The sequence below is a fragment of the Cibotium barometz genome, chromosome 16 (genome assembly GCF_041138505.1).
Source record: "Cibotium barometz isolate CiBa-2024 chromosome 16, ASM4113850v1, whole genome shotgun sequence".
NCBI classification, from domain to species: Eukaryota; Viridiplantae; Streptophyta; class Polypodiopsida; order Cyatheales; family Cibotiaceae; genus Cibotium; species Cibotium barometz.
In genome coordinates, this window is record NC_141061.1 from 48,731,632 (window position 1) to 48,737,631 (window position 6,000).

The following is a 6,000-nucleotide window of genomic DNA, read 5'->3' on the forward strand; positions in this document are numbered from 1 at the left end:
CCAACAATATAATCCATATACCTCTGTGTGGGTACTGATTCTTCCCCAAAAACCACGGGTCTTCATGCAATAGAGCTGGTACAGCCAGTATGACTCTCCATTCAGCTGGTAAAGTAGTACATGAGCTAGTACAACAGGTACAATGGCTGTTACAACAAGTATAGGGGATGCTATAGTAGGTGCTGGAATAGCAGCTACAATGGCTGGTACAGCAGGTACAGTGGTTGGAACAGCTGGTACAACAAGTACAAGGGTTGGTACAGTTGGTACAATGGTTGGTACAATAAGTACAATGGCTGGAAATCATAATAAAATGATTAAGTACCCTTGCCTTCAATATTTCTTCGTGATGGAAGCCTTGAAAACAATCACCAATAGCCAGTATACTTCATGGGCAGCCTTCAAGAGAGAGAGAAAGAGAGTAGCCAACATTAGGGCAGCCTTTAACGGTGGTAGAGCGCCATAACCTTGGAGTAGAGAACCACTAAGAATAGAGAGGAGTTGCCAACATGGTAGAGGCTAGTTTGCAGCAGTAGATCCTCCTCCAAATGAAGAGAGAGGGCTCCAATTTATAGAGTTGGGGCTCCCATTAGTCGAAATCGAAAGAGAAGGCTACGACGACAAGTGGAGAGTGACACAAGAGCTGAAGTGACAAGTGTGAGGCCACTTGTCTCACTTTGACCAATTTTCTTGCCACATGTCCCAATCTAAGAGATGGTTCCTCCCATAATCTTTACCTTCAAAAATATCCCAACTGTTAGCCGAGTTGTCATAGGTACTTTGGCAACCTTGGTATTCGTTCAATTCGTGATGTAATTACGTGAGTGAAATTTGCATCGAACATTGCTAAAAATAATGTAAGCACCATGTAGAAATTTGTTTTATTGCTCGATCTCTACCAAATCCTCAAGAGTTCACCATACATACTTTCCACTTGACACTTGAGCTCCAAAGCCCATTTCTGTGTCCAAGAAACCGCCTCGAGTGTCTGGACCATACTACGAACACTTGGTCCTTTACACTGGATAATCCCGCATCCCAAAGCTTGTACATTCTTGATCTTTTGGGCATCCAAAGCCCATCCACACACATGAATTCTGGAGATGCCCAAAATGGTGACACCATTTGTGTAGAGTCCCGAGTGTTGGGGTAAGCCCAACTTGTGTGGCAAGGCTTGCATGAATTGGCTAGACCGGAGGTCCCTAACACCTTAAGGTTTTGGGGTCTAGGTGGCTAGACCAGTTTGTGAACACTACTGGGATGGGTGACCTCCCGGGAAGTTGTTGCCCCTGCGATCCTGCAAGTGGTATCAGAGCCATGGTTGAAAGTCCAACCTTTGAGTCCATGGAAAGTGCCATGTTGAAGGTGACTTCAACCTCTGAGCTAGGGCAGAGGCCACGTTGAAGCTGTCAACCTCTGAGCCGGTTGGACCATGTTGGTACTAAGGGGGACAGGTGAGTCCCAAGTTTGGCTTAAGGGGTTGGTTGTTGGGGTAAGCCCAACTTGTGTGGCAAGGCTTGCATGAATTGGCTAGACCGGAGGTCACTAACACCTTAAGGTTTTGGGGTCTAGATGGCTAGATCAGTTTGTGAAACCTTGTAGTTAAGCGCACCTGCGCTGGAACACTACTGGAATGGGTGACCTCCCGGGAAGTTGTTGCCCCCGCGATCCTACACCGAGGCATCCCCTTCTTCCAGTATTCAGCCCGCATAGGCCACCACATTCTAGTCCATGAAATTGGTGGCACACCCATTGCTGCCACCCACAAGTTGCCTTTGGGATTACCTAAAGGCACGAGTGGTGGAGGATTCTTTGCCCCTTTGAGCCCAGCACAATCAGGACCATCAGTTGGGGATCGATCGCTTGGTCCATGGAATGGGTGGTCCATGGAATGGGTCGTCTTTACTGTATGAGCAGAATGGTACAGGCCTTGCTGTTCAGGTCACTCATTTTCAGATTTCGGCTATTCCAGCCTCTTTGCTCTTGGTGCCTTTTTGGATTCCAGAGTCTTGTGTGAACTAGAGATGGGAGCATCACCGCCAATATATTTGGTAGGTCAAATACAGCGAGACTATTTATGTTTCTGTCACCTGCCGTTTGAGACCATTCTGCTCTGTTTGGATGGACCTCGTTTACACCTTGTGGATGTTTGAAGTGTTGAGTCCGGGATTCTGGCTGGATGCAATAGCATCAAGTTGCCTTCTTGCGCCCCTGGCCTGGCCCCGTTTGTCATCCAAGGGGACATTGGGTTTGTTTGGCAGTAGAGGCCTCGATTCCCCTCTCTGCCTCCAATGCATTCTTCCTCCGAGAATGACAAGCGAGAGAGGGAACCTTCCCTTTCCTTGTTTTTTTTTTTGACCTTGTATAAGGGTTTTCTTTTAGTTTTGACCCCCTTTGAGGATTGCAGTTTGCATTGAGCAGATGCCTTTTCTACTAATAGAAGGACCTTTTTTGGGAAGAAAATAAGATGAAGTCTTGTTTCGGAAGAGTTTATTTAGTTGGAGAATTCAGCATGAAGGATCCTCCGAATGACTTGATGATGACTTAATGCCATTAACCAACTCATTCATACATGTCAAGGGACAAGAAGAAATGTGATCCATCTTTCATCCTGGGACTTGGACAATGCGATTAAAGTTCTTTATGGCTGTAGGTTCTAAGGAACGTTTGTGGAGCTTTGTTTAGAGTTGATTGTTTATCTAACGTGTTGGGTATTTTGGAGTTAGTCTAGAGTCTGGTCAAGTGTCCTTAGTGGTGTGAACACCCTCTTATTTAGGGTCAAAAGATAAGGCCTTGGTGCCTATAAAAGCATTGTACATGGTGGAAGTATTATCATAATACAATCATTCTTGTGTGGTGCAGTCTTGCTCTCTCATTCTTGATCTTTACCGCTTCTCTCTGTCATCACACTAGCTTAAGATTGAGGCAGGTAGGGTAGCACAGATCCCCAGAGCAGAGAGGATATGTAGACTAGTGCCAGGAGGAGGTTGAGAGTGAGGAACATTATGTATGCAGATGCAGAGCATATAGTGTCATAAGAGAGAGAGAGATACACCACCATCTTCAGTGGACATCCCTCACTCCGCCAGATCATGGAGTCCGCAGACCAGCGCAGATTTGGCCAGTTCTTGTTAGAGAGACAGCGCCACACAGAGACACTGATACGGACTCATACCACATGGAGAGGTGGGGTCCAGCTCCAGCTCACTGATTTCTTCCAGAGATCTATTCCAGTGCCTATCCTAACACAGGAGGGGGTTACACTTCAGCGCGCTGCGGACCTCTGAGCCAGACGGAGACCGAGAGCACCATGCTACCAGACTCCCAGACTACATCAGAGGGAGATCACAGGGATACGGGCTCGACATCAGCACCATATCCAGGAGCGGCTAGCCCACTTACACTCGCACCTGGAGATCATGCTCCGAGGTATTTTTGCCTCGCCATCGCCTATGTATCACATATTACACCCCCATTATGGTATTGGTTGGAGCTAGACAGATCTGCATTGCATTCTTGTATACCCTGCGCATATAGGTTGCATACTGAGCCTCTAGCAGTAGTGCTCCATCCATCACACCCCCCCACTAGCTCAGTACTTTCATAGTTTATTTCATGTTCATTTTGTACTTTTTTTTCTGGACATCCAGAAGACATTGACAGTTGTACATTGATTTGTGTCATAGGTCGAGTTCGGCCTCTAGTAGACGTTAATACAGCTTTCTTTCTTTCTCTCTAACCCTTGTACTTCATTACCATGGCTTGAGGTCCATCTCCTCTTCCCCTCGAGCTTCACCTCTCTTCTACACACTCCACCCTGATGCTGATATTTCATCCTCCATAGCTCCTTGTGTGATCCCTTGTGATTGTCCAATATGGTATCAGAGCTTGGCTGATTCCATCACCATGCTTTCCTTGTTTTTTCCTTGTGTTTTTTGTCGTTTTTCTGATCTGCTTCCCGCCTCATCTCTGCAATTTTGGTCCTGCTGCCCAGTCCGCTTAAGCCGCCTCCTCTAATCCACTACTATGCACTATAAAAACCTACATATGCTGTCCTGTAAGTAGCACTTTCAGCGGCCTGTCATGCTGCGTTTTCCTCCCAAACATTGCTGAAAAATAGCTGCCATTCTGCTATGCCATAAACTTGCAGCCATAACAGTCCATTCAGCCTACGTCCACTTAGCGTTCACTCTCCTCCGGCTACCACCCTCTGCAGTCAGCCCTGGCTGCACTTTTTGTTAGGCAATTACCACGTCTACAGCATGCTGCAATGTTTTCTGAGCATCTTCTCATGACATGCTGCGTTTTTCAGATTTGGGTCTGACAGTTGCCTCTGTTCTTTGCCTTGCATACCAACAGCAGCACACACGGTGAAGAAAAACGCTGTCCGCCCTCTGCTGATTGGCACTCCTCCACGCCTTCAAAGTTCTAGTGCAGTCTTAAGGTTTTTGCTCTTCAATTCCACCGGCTTGTGCAACAACTTACTTATGTTATAAGGTATTCAGTGCTCATATCATTAGCTTTTTGACATAAAGTATCATGGAAGAACTCTTTTCTTTCCTCTTTCCTGGGCCTGGCCGCCAAAAAGGAATTTAATCATCTGTACTACAAGCACCATCACAAAGCATCTGCTCCTTGCAAGTATTCTTTTATTTTCCCATGAAAGAGACTTCTATTAAGTATGAGAAAAGTATACAACAATCACGGCTATAATCCAGAATAGACTAGAATCACCCCAATATGTAAGGTGGTCTCAACCATTGAGGAGCATCATGATGTCATGAGAGACCTGTGGGACTAGAGGAAAAGAAAATGCCATGGTCCCACTCCTTGCAAGTATTTGTCCGACACTTGCCCATCAAGTGTGGACAGAATCTTGGAAACGACGCCGAAAAAGGATCTCGGTATCGAGGGGGGGATTTTCCTCAATCTTTGGTTTTTCCATGTTTGAGTCATGGGTTCTGTGTGTGGGTTGTCTCCCAAAATATGAGTTATATATTTGATCCTGTTGGATTTTGTAATGCCTTGTTTCTATAAAAGGCTGCTCTCTATCATTCCCTTTTTACCCTTGTATTTTTTTTTTTTGGGGGGGGGGGCGTTGTTTTGGTATGCCGATGTAGGTTGTCTTTGTCCCCCGGGCACGACTTGACCTCCGAGTAGACCATGCTTGTTAAGCCTCTAAGCCATGCTTGTTGAGTCTCTCAGCCTTTTGAGCCATACTCATTGGCGTGTAAGCCATGCTTACTAGCCTTTGAGAGTGAAGTGGGGACTATGTCTTGTTTTTTCTTGTGTTGGACTTCGGAACTATTGAAGGTTATGCATGCAACTCCACCATCACTCCGAAGGGGGGTTTGTTGGGTGTTTCGGAGTTAGTCTGGAGTCTGGTCAAGTGTCCTTACAGGTGTGAACACCTTCTTATTTAGAGTCAAAAGATAAGGCCTTCAGAGAGAGATACACCACCATCTTCAGTGGACATCCCTCACTCCGCTAGATCATGAAGTCCGCAGACCAGCGCAGATTTGGCCAGTTCTTGCTAGAGACAGAGCGCCACAGAGAGACACTGCTACGGACTCATACCAGAGGAGAGGTGGGCGACAGCTCCAGCTCACTGATTTCTTCCAGAGATCTATCCCAGTGCCTATCGTGACACAAGAGGGGGTTACACTTCAGCGCGCTGCGGACCTCTGAGCCAGACGGAGACCGAGAGCACCATGCTACCAGACTCCCAGAGGGAGATCACAGAGATACGGGCTCGACATCAGCACCATATCTAGGAGCGGCTAGCTCACTTACACTCACACCCGGAGATCATGGTCCGAGCTATTTTTGCCTCGCCATCGCCTATGTATCACATATTACACCCCCATTATGGTACTGGTTGGAGCTAGACAGATCTGCATTGCATTCTTGTATACCCTGCGCATATAGGTTGCATACTGAGCCTCTAGCAGTAGTGCTCCATCCATCACACCCCCCCACTAGCTCAGTACTTTCATGGTT

General features: G+C 46.8%; 1 protein-coding gene across 5 annotated transcripts in view; it reads left to right on the forward strand.

Moving 5' to 3' along the window:
- The window catches only part of LOC147630690 (myosin heavy chain-like protein), a 97,512-nt gene that overhangs the window by 69,645 nt on the left and 21,867 nt on the right, over nt 1-6,000 (forward strand). The window lies entirely within an intron of this gene.